Here is a 10,682-nt window from a genome sequence, read left to right as displayed (position 1 = left end):
ATGCTACAACGTTCTTCTTAACCCACCCCAGACTTAGTTCACTGAGTTCTACATTCTGTCTTCATGTTGTTAACAGTCTAATTATATTAGCTTTTTTTTTTTTTTTTTTCCCGAATGACTTCGATGTAATCAAATGGAAAACTTACAAGAAAGAATTGCATGTCAGCTCCTTTTGCAGACTGAGCTGGGACAGAAAGGGGCTAGGGCTGCCCTTCAACCTGATCCCTTCCAAACAAAGACGTTCAAAATGTCCCTGGCAGTCTGGCTCAAGGAAGAGAGACCCTCTGCTGGCTCTGTGCGTTGAGGTCGCCTTTCCTGCCACTCACTCTTCTTGGGCAGCACTGGGAGCCCCACCTTGCTGGCTCTGGTCATCACCCTTCCTTTTGTGGCCTGAGATGATGTCATCAACCCACAGTAGTCGAACTGCTTTCTCCATTGTTGTCGTGTATGTTTGCCGGTTGACAGCCGATGGTTCCCAGATGCCCAATTCTTTCATGACAACCAAGGTACCTTTCTCACCATTTATTTTCCAGGTGTCATGGTTGTCATAGATGTGCTTGGCTGCAGGGAGAGGTAAGCAGAGAATGGTGCTAGCCCTCCAGTTCTGGATAAGTATACGAGGGATGCCCTCTAAGGTTTGGGCATCTGTCCTGTATGGCCATTGTTCCACCTCAGTCATGGCTTTGGACTTTTCTGTCAAAGTATGGGCCATAGCCATTTCAGAGGTTCCACCCACCGGAACTAGCTAGGTGTCCAGGAAGACACTGTGGCACAATAACATGGCATCCTGGAGGGTGCATTCCACTTCTGAGAGGATCTCTTTGCTGGCCCCATGGAGGAGAATGGTTTAGACCTTGGGGTCTTTGCACTCAGTGATGAGTTTAACGTACTCATTGACAATTTCCTTGACTTTCAACATGGCTGCTCCTATCCCGACATCTTCTCTCAGCTCTGGCGCTGTCTGGGCCCACAGGTGTTAGCAATGCAATTATTGTCTTCTGGACTCTCTTGACTGCTGTGTCATTGGCCTGGATGAGGCAGTACTGAGCTAAATCTGAGATGCTCTTTTCTGTGAGGACCACACTGAAATTCTCTAAGGCTTCAAAATGAGGACGTACAAAATTGCTTTGCTACCAGAATAAGAAAACCTAAAACGAAGGTAGAAGCCAAGCTAGAAAAAGCATTTAAGATGTCTTTCAGTCTTGGTGAGGGAGTGTAGAATACGCTGCCCTCTACCTTAGCTTATTCTTCTAGAGAACTATATCTTCTTTTTTTTTTTTTTAAATTTTTTTTTCAACGTTTTTTATTTATTTTTGGGACAGAGAGACAGAGCATGAACGGGGGAGGGGCAGAGAGAGAGGGAGACACAGAATCAGAAACAGGCTCCAGGCTCCGAGCCATCAGCCCAGAGCCTGACGCGGGTCTCGAACTCCTGGACCGCGAGATCGTGACCTGGCTGAAGTCGGACGCTTAACCGACTGCGCCACCCAGGCGCCCCGAGAACTATATCTTGTTTGTGCGATGTTTAAACACATTTGCATCCTTGCTTTCATTTTCCCTTGATTATTAAGTGAAAATGTCTTCCAAGCAAGTTACCTTAGAAAGACAAAAAGATTCTTAAAGGCCTAACCCCCTTACACATGTATTAGAAGAAAAAAAATGTAAGGCAAAGAAATGCACTGAGATAAGTGAATACGTTAGTATGTTCGTGTAGACCTTGCCGTAAAAATGGACGCAACGCAGAAAAGCCTGGAATTTACTAAGAAACCTAGATTTAGCGAAAAGATCAGTGAAAACAATAAATAATGGATATCTTCACAGTCACATAACTTATTACTAAGGGATTTGGTATTTGTCAGGATGAAGAGGAGAAGCCACAAAGAATCCTGCCGGAGATTTAAAAGTTACTTCATCTTTACGCAGGTGAGATGATGCGGAGATACCTGAGCGTGATCATGGTAAAAGCAGCCACACAGCATTGGAAGTGTAATCGCAGGGGCTGCCTCCTATCCCTGGGAGGTGCCTCATCACCAGCAACGGGTCCCCATGCTGAGAGTTTTCACCCCGTGGCTCCTCCTACGGTACTAGAAGTAGTGGGACCTGGTGTGCTGCCCAGAGCATCAGGGAGTGCTGGCGACACCCGCTAGTCTGAACAATAATGAAGCCTGGACTCGGAAGCAGCCTCAGTCCACGTGGCAGAAGAGCCGGAACTTCCTTGGCAGACCACAGAAGAACCGCAGAAGGAGGAATCTGAAGGTCCTGGGGAGAGGGAACGTAGACTCTGTCATCTGCTTGCTCATCCCTGATTATGCCCCGACCAGGAAGGCCCCAAAGGAGACTCCCTTGCCAGGCGTGAGGGTAAGTGTCGGTGAGAGAATACATCAACATCCTTACCTCCCATCCCATAGGTTGGCCTTTCACTCCCTAGATTCTTGGCTTTACTGTGCAGAAGCTTTTTAGTTTGGGACCCTCCCACTTGTCTATTTTTGTTTTTGTTGCCTGTTCTTTTCGTGTCATATTCAAGAAATGACTGCCTAGACCAACGTCCTAAAACTTTCCTCCTATGTTTTCAGGTAAGTATCACACTTTCAGGTCTTATGTTTAAGTCTTTAATCCATTTTGCGTTGGTTTTTTTGTGTAGCGTGTAAAACAAGGATCCATTTGCATTCTTTTGCCTATCTAGTTTTATATCTAGTTTTCCTAACACCACTTGCTGGGACGACTGTCCTTTGCCCATTGTGTATTCTTGGCACTTTGTGAAAGATGAGTTGCCTATGCATGTATGGGTTTATTTCTGGGCTTTCTGTTCTATTCTATTGGTCTATGTATCTGTCTTTAGGCCAGTACCTGTTGCGACCGGCGCAACAAACACCGAGATCAGGGTCCTGAGGGTAGGGGAATGTAAGAAAAAAAAGAGAAGAGAAGCCATTTTGGGAACAGGAGGGTCCCCTGGGCTGATGGCCCAAGTGACGGCTTTATTGTTGCTGTACACAATCTTTTATATCAAGACTCTTATGGATCAGGTCATTCTAAGAATAAACAGGTTTCACATGATCGCTGCCAGCCAAAACATTTAGTTCTGTGTACCTGATGAACTTTCTAAACGGGTCACAACAAGACCTTGTTGATAGATTGCTAGCAAAACACAGTTCCCCTGTTTGTTTCTCTTTGACCCGGGGTAGAAAAGGGGGGTAACATTACTGCCAACACCCACAGACCACAGGCTTCAGGAATTAGCTTTCTCAGCCTTGACAAGGCTTTCGTATGCCCTTGAAAGTGGGGGAATGGGAGGGGGAACCACCGGGTTGGCTGAGTCAACAGGGAGCCGTTGCTCGACCTGGTCTCAGCCTGGCACCGGAGTCTGGCCTCCCACAAGTACCATACTGTTTTACTTCCTGTAAATAAACTCTCATTCCTACCTGTGTTTCTCCCTGAGTATAATTTGGCTTCTCTCTTTTTAAAGATGTTCTCTTTGTTATAGGTGTTAAGAAATTTATTTATCATGTGCATTTGTGTAGTTTTCTTTTGCTTTGGCCTTTTTTTTTTTTAACCTTCTTGTATCTGTAGGTTTATAGTTTTCATTAAGCTTGTAAAAATTGGACACTTCAAGTTTTTGTTTTTTAATTGTCCCCTTGTCTTCTTGGAACTACAACTGTACACATATTAGGATGCTTGAAGCTTTTCTATAACATAACTCTGTGCATTGTCCCCACTCTTTTTCTCATTTTACATTTTATATTCTTTTATTGTTAATTTCACTAACCCTTTATCTATAGTTTCTAATATGCCATTAAACCCACCCAGTGTATATTTTTATATCAGACACTATTTTTCATCTCTTAAAGTTTGGGTTGTGTCTATTAAATCTTCTTTCTGTCTTTCTTCCTTTCTCTCTCTCTCTCTCTCTCTCTCTCTCTCTCTTTAGAGAGAGTGTGGGTGGGAGAGAGGGGCAGAGGGAGAAAGGGAGATAGATAAAGAGAGAGAGAGAGAGAGACAGAGGATATTAGCAGGCTCCACGCTTGTGCAGAGTCTGATGTGGGGCTGGATCCTACCACCCTGGGATCATGATCTGAGCCAAAACAGTTGGATGCTCACTGACTGAGCCACCCAGGCACCTCATATCTTCCATGTTTCTAACAGTGTCCGTTTTCTCCCCACTTTTTGTATATATGTAGTAAAGTGACCACAACTTAAAAAGTGTCCTTGTCTAATAATTCTCTCATCTGCATCATTTTTGTAACCATTTCTAATAATTTACCCCACCCCACCCTTAATGGTTGTCTTTTCCTGTTGCTTTGCATTATGATTTTTTAATTAAAATACAAATGTTACACGTCTTAACTTTTTTGCATTACACACACACACACACACACACACACACACACACAGCCCTCTCTCTGTGTGGTATTCTCCTCTCTAGCTCTCTAGAATCCTATATTCTAGTCGTGTTGGCCTCCCTGAGCTCCCAACTCTATCTCCCTCCCTCAGTGAAACTGCTGGGCTCCTCTGGGGTTCCTTCTCTTGCACCATGTGGTCTAGAAACTCGCTCCATTCAGGAAGCTATGGCAGCCACAGGGCTCCTTTCACTTCCCCTTTCTCAGATGTCACTGTCATCTGCAGCTTGATGTCCAACATCCTTACTATTTATTTCATATATTTTGTCTACTTAGTATTTTTTTAATGTTTATTTTTGAGAGACAGAGAGAGACAGCATGAGTGGGAGAGGGCAGAGAGAGAGAGAGAGAGAGGGAGACCCTGAATTGGAAGCAGGCTCCAGGCTCTGAGCTGTCAGCAGAGCCCGACGCGGGGCTCGAACCCATGAACAGTGAGATCATGACCTGAGTCAAAAGTCGGACACTCCACCGACTGAGCCACCCAGGTGCCCCAGTCTACTTAGTATTTTTATGTGATAGGGTAACTCCAACCCCTGCTACTCTACTTGGTCAAAAGTAGGATTATTATACCTTTTGTGTTTTGATTTTATGGAGTGACAGATGGAATGAACAGTAGGGTAAGTCACAGTTACTTTTCACAGGGAAATGACATGTTATTTAAAGATATACATTTTATAAGATCACTTATAAGCAAAACACCAGAAACGACCTCCATGTCCAGTGTGGGTCAGTTAAGTAAAATAAATCAAACCAAGGCTTCTCATTCCTCACTCTCACACTTAAATATAGAGGACTGCTCTTTATACTTAGGTTTGAGAGACACAAATCATAGGTGACTCTGACAGCTCCATTTTCTCCGTTCACTTTGTCACCCCTCAGTGAGCTACAGATGTCTGTGCATTTGTTTAAAACATGGACAAAGCAGGTTGCACTGAAATAATAGTAGCAGCTAGACTTAATGTACTTTCTCTCATTAAGCTCTACATAGAGCTGACCTTTTATTTATAAATCCTCGTTGTATGCTTATTGTCTTCTGAGATTCAAAGTGTTTAAATTATGGTTAATAGGAACATCTGGTCTCTCTGGACCAGGAAATCAACTGTTTAATCCTGAAGGCATTCTATAGGTTTTTTTTTTTTTCTTTTCTAAATCACCATGGGCATCCTGGACATCAAGGAAAGGCACAAGCATTATGTTGTACTGAGTGACCGTGTTCTATTTTATTCAAGCTCCACGGCCAACTCAGCTACTTCAGAAGGATATCAGCAAATTCTTCTTGTTATAACTTGATATTTTCTCCCCATCGAATTGTAAATTTAAAAATATTCTCTTGACCTTTAAAGAATGGTATTTGAGAAACCTCATTCTTAATGTCCTTTCTGTTGATTGAGAAAATATACATAAAATTAAGTGTTCACTACAACAAACAAACTTGCATCAATCTAGACACTCACATCCTTTCTATCTTTTACCCTTTTCCTAATTTGTCAGCCCTGTTCATTCACAGGAAAAAAAAATCTCTCTCAACAAGATTTCCTCCTGGAAGTCTTCGAATGATTATTATTAATTCGATATACCAGTCATATAGAACCTCTTTAAACCCATTCCCTTTAATAAATAAATGAATTTTTAAAAATGTTTTAGTTTAAGTCACTATATCCGAATACCATGGACTAGGTGGCTTAAGCAACAAACATATCCTAGTGCTGGAGGCTGGAAGTCCAAGGTCAAGGTATCAGCACGGTCAGTGACTGGTGAAGGCCCTTGTTGGTTTGCAGACGGCCACCTTGTTGATGTATTCTCACATAGCAGAGAGAGAGATCATTTCTCTTACATTTCTTATATGGACCCTAATATCCACCTTCATGAACTAGTTACCACCCAAAGGCCCCACCTTCATGTACCATGACAGTGGGGATTAGGGCTTCAACATAAGTACTTGCTGTTGGGCGGGGCGAGGAGGGAGCACAAAAACAAAAACAATTATTTTCATGTGGAGAAAACCAGCCACCCACATTCTTCCTGCTGTCACACAGAGCTTGTTTTGCTGAGCTGGAAACCTTAAGAGAGTAGGGTGGCCATGATGTGACGGGCAGTGCCAACTGCTGAGTGGCTGAGTACTTCTGTGCCTTTTTGTAGTGCACTTTGATTCTCAACTCTTTCATGGTAGGTGGACTTTCCAACAGGTACCAGACATTTTCTTGTTTTTTCTCTTTTAGAAATAAAGTTTTGAAAACGTAGACCTACTGATTAAATGAACAAGCTTGCTAAACGCTGTAGAGTTAATTCATAGTTAGTAAAATATCACAATAGCCATAAGAGTCAAAACGTTTTTTTTTCTGGGAAATAGGCAGTGTTGTTTGACTAGAAATATCAAAACATTAAAGTTTTGGGATCTGGGTTCAAGTCTAGGTATTGAGACTAATGAGCATTGTGATATTACACAATCATTTAACCATCCTGTACCTCATTCTCCTCTTTAGTAAAATACAGGGATAACACTACATTATCTATAAGGCCCTTTTAGAACCTAAACTCCAGATCCATGGTTTATTTATTTGGTTAAAGAGGAGGGAAAGAAAACTATGTTTTACTCTGCATATGAAGTAGAGATCCATTATGAGATAAGAAATGAGGTGTAGAAGGCCATTTGAATCCACCTTTTGAGAACCAAATTAACAATGCTAAACTCTTAATTATGTGGTCTTGGTGAGTCATTTCTTTAATTTTACTTTTAAGATGTAGCATATAGGATGAATCGGTCAGAAATTTTTCTGGAGGTATTTTGCTTTTTCTGGGTTGATTCTGGCAGCTTCATTGGCTTTGCTAAGTGGTGGATTTGTTGTTATTGGTATGGAGTCTTTGCTCAAAGTTCAGGGACTTTAAATCCTTAATTTATGAGAAATTGGTGATAGTTTTGCAGGCATCTTTAACTACAGAGTGAATTTTTAATTAAAGGGAATGATGGAAACATAATGAAGTAATTACTTGCTCATTGCAGGTTTATAATTCATATGTCACTAGTCACCGTCCTCTTTCTGAGATGACTGCTTGGGTATGTATTTATTTACTACAGAAGGAATATAAACCACTAGCCAGGAATGCATAAAATATAGCAAGATAACACCAGCCAAGGGTGAATGAGAAATAGAAAAACAAACAAACAAACAAAAAACCCCCAAAACTACCCCCCCCCAACAGGGGAAATATAGGAAGTAAGGCCAATAAATTACTAGCACAGAAATCTGAAACTAAAAGTTGAGGTAAGCAAGGTTCATCACAGCCATGGGTTCAAATGAGATCCTGGTAAATCTCACAGCCCCTAGTGTCTGTCAGGTACAAATAATCATTGTTCAGGACAAGGACACTAACTTCTGCTTCTTAGACAAGGAGGAAGAGCAGGGTACTGGAAAATCAGGATACTCTGGTTCAGTTCATAGATGTGCCCACATACTAGCTGTGCGACATTGGGAAAGTTGTTGTACTGTTCTGTGCCTGGTAGCTTCATCATTAAATGAGGATGAAAATAATATCAACCTCAGTGTGTTGTTTTGATTAAATGAAATAACGCATGCAAAGTTAGCATGGTCTCTGAGACTTAATAGACTCAATATAGATAAGATTTAGCAATTTTCACTTTTTTTTTAGAGAACATGTGAATTGATCTAGTATTCCTTACTTAAAAAAAAAACAAAAACAAAAACACTGCAATATTAGGAGTATACCAGCATTCAGACTATTGTCAGAGACCTTGCTCCCCCTGGTTCCAGATTATTGTGAGTACTGAATGAGAACCTTTTAGCCACAGCCCTTTGAAAAGACAAAATTTACCCTCATCTGTTTCCACAATAAATCCTTGCAGCCTACAACACAGGAATCAAAATTAACCAAATGATGACCTAGATCCATGAAACTTGATGTATATGCTTCTCTCATTGATAATTTAGCATCGTAATGCATTGCACTGTACACAAAATAACATACAGTATAATAGAACTGTATGTGATGTGTGACATTGTTTTAAATCTCTTCACCCCTTTCCCCTCTTTCTTCTGCCTTTCTTGTCATAAAACTCTTGCTTTATAGTGTTGGAAAGATCAGTGCATCACTACTCAGCTAGGAAATGTGTCACGGGTACTTCAGAAGGGGGCAGTGCAAGAACTCAAGTTTTTCTGAGGTTCTGTGGTTTATTCTACTTGGCCTATTTCGAGTCAAGAGGAGGAAATAGAAGATAATATGGTTCGAAAGAAAGAAAAAATGTTGTCAGGAAACCTGGGATCCTGATCCATCTCGCAAGAGTAATTTGCTCTATAAATTTGGTCTACTCTCCAGACCCCTCAGTTTTTGTTTGATTTCATGTACCAGGTCTGCTCACTCCTCTTAGGAATGATAAAATGGATTTGTACTCTTAACTGTATGTTAAATATTTGGAAAGAGAAGAGGATATAAATAGCTAGAGGTTATATGCTATGAGATACTGCAACATTGTTTCCATGCAAAGGTTCGATTCCCAGCTCCTATTAAATGAGCTGCATGACCATGGATGAATCGCTTAAACTCAGAGCTTTTTTTCCTCCTTGGGGTGTGTGTATGTGTGTGTGTGTGTGTGTGTGTGTGTGTTGTATAATGTCTATATATAATTATTCATATATGTGAATACTTACTTTTCAGAGTATTGAGTAAGCTGTTGGGGCTTATGTGTGACTTCAAAATAGGTTGCAAAATCAATAATGGTAACATATTGTGTGGTTCTTTAGAATGAGGAGGATGACAGTTTGCTTCCAAGGACCCTCACCTCCTCTTGCAGCACTATCTATCTGAAACAATTGCTATGCTCCTCTCCACATTGAACTCCCTTTGTAGACTTGTTGAGTCAGTCCAGGGTGAACAAAAAGGATGGAATAAAATGAACCAACCTGCACGTGTTTGGAGTTACTTGGCAACTTAGGAATGTTCACCAAATCCAAATCAGGCAGCGCTCTGAACCAGCCATGTTTAACTAAACCTCTGCAAATAACATCTAAAATACATTGCATGTTTACCATGGACGCTGGTTCTGTTCTAAGTGCTCATTCATAAGGATCCTGTAAAGAGACACTATCATTATCTGTGTTACATTTGTGAGGAAATGGGAGACCAAGTCTAAATAAGTTGCCCCAAATCACACAGTACAAGCTATCTCAATCCAGAGCTTGACTAATTATTAATCAGCATAATACATTCCCAGGGCTCTTAAAAAGATGTTTGTATAGGTCAGACATTTGTATGTTTCAAAGAGAGAAAAGATCAAGATAGTATATAAGAAACAATTGGCCCTCATTCTCATCTTTTGGCCACCCATGTCACCTTGCTAATGCTAATATTTTTACTTTCTCATGTATACTTTACAGATATGGCAAATGTTTCTTGGCTATCCCCCCTTTTTTTTAAATTGAAGTATAAAAAAAAGAGGTTAGAGTGGGAGAGAGCCAAAGTGTAAGAGACTCTTAAAACTGAGAACAAACTGAGGGTTGATGGTGGGTGGGAGGGAGTGGAGGGTGGGTGATGGGTATTGAGGAGGGCACTTTTTGGGATGAGCACTGGATGTTTTATGGAAACCAATTTGACAATAAATTTCATATATTGAAAAAAAATAATAAATAAATAAATAAATAAATAAATAAATAAAAACTGAGAACAAACTGAGGGTTGATGGGGGTGGGAGGGAGGGGAGGGTAGGTGATGGGTATTGAAGAGGGCATCTTTTGGGATGAGCACTGGGTGTTGTATGGAAACCAATTTGACAATAAATTTCATATATTAAAAAAAACCTAATAAAATAAAACATAAAATAAGAAAAAAATAAATTGAAGTATAGTTAACACACAATATTAGATTTGTTTCAGGTGTGCAAAGTACAAAGTCTATCCTTGCTTTTTATACCAGTTAAAATATAAGCTGCATTTTGTTTTTATTCTTTTCCTGTTTATTTTTGAGAGAGAGAGAGAGAGCAAGCGAGCATGTGTACACAAGCACTGTAGGGGCAGAGATCAGGGGGAACAGAGAATCCAAATGCGGCTCTGCTGATAGCAAAGAGCCCAACACAAGGCTCAAACCCAAGAATTGCAAGATCATGACCTGAGCCGAAGTCAGATGCTCCACCAACTGAGCCACTCAGGCACCCCATTTTTTTTTAGTCTTGAGGGATGTGTGTTTATGGGGTGTCTGTGTTCATAACTATATTGAGGATTGTTTCATAGCCATGCATAAAGATATTTTGCTTTCTCTCTTAGATGAGCATAATATAAC

At 40.8% G+C, this 10,682-nt stretch overlaps 1 pseudogene; it reads right to left on the bottom strand.

Annotated features, from left to right (window-relative positions):
• Positions 1-322: 322 nt before the first annotated feature.
• LOC101100164 lies at positions 323-1,913 on the bottom strand (annotated as a pseudogene).
• Positions 1,914-10,682: the final 8,769 nt, after the last annotated feature.

This window comes from Felis catus, chromosome D4, assembly GCF_018350175.1.
Source record: "Felis catus isolate Fca126 chromosome D4, F.catus_Fca126_mat1.0, whole genome shotgun sequence".
Lineage (NCBI taxonomy): Eukaryota > Metazoa > Chordata > Mammalia > Carnivora > Felidae > Felis > Felis catus.
Note: the sequence above shows the minus strand (reverse complement) of the source record. Positions and strands in the feature narration are given on the sequence as shown.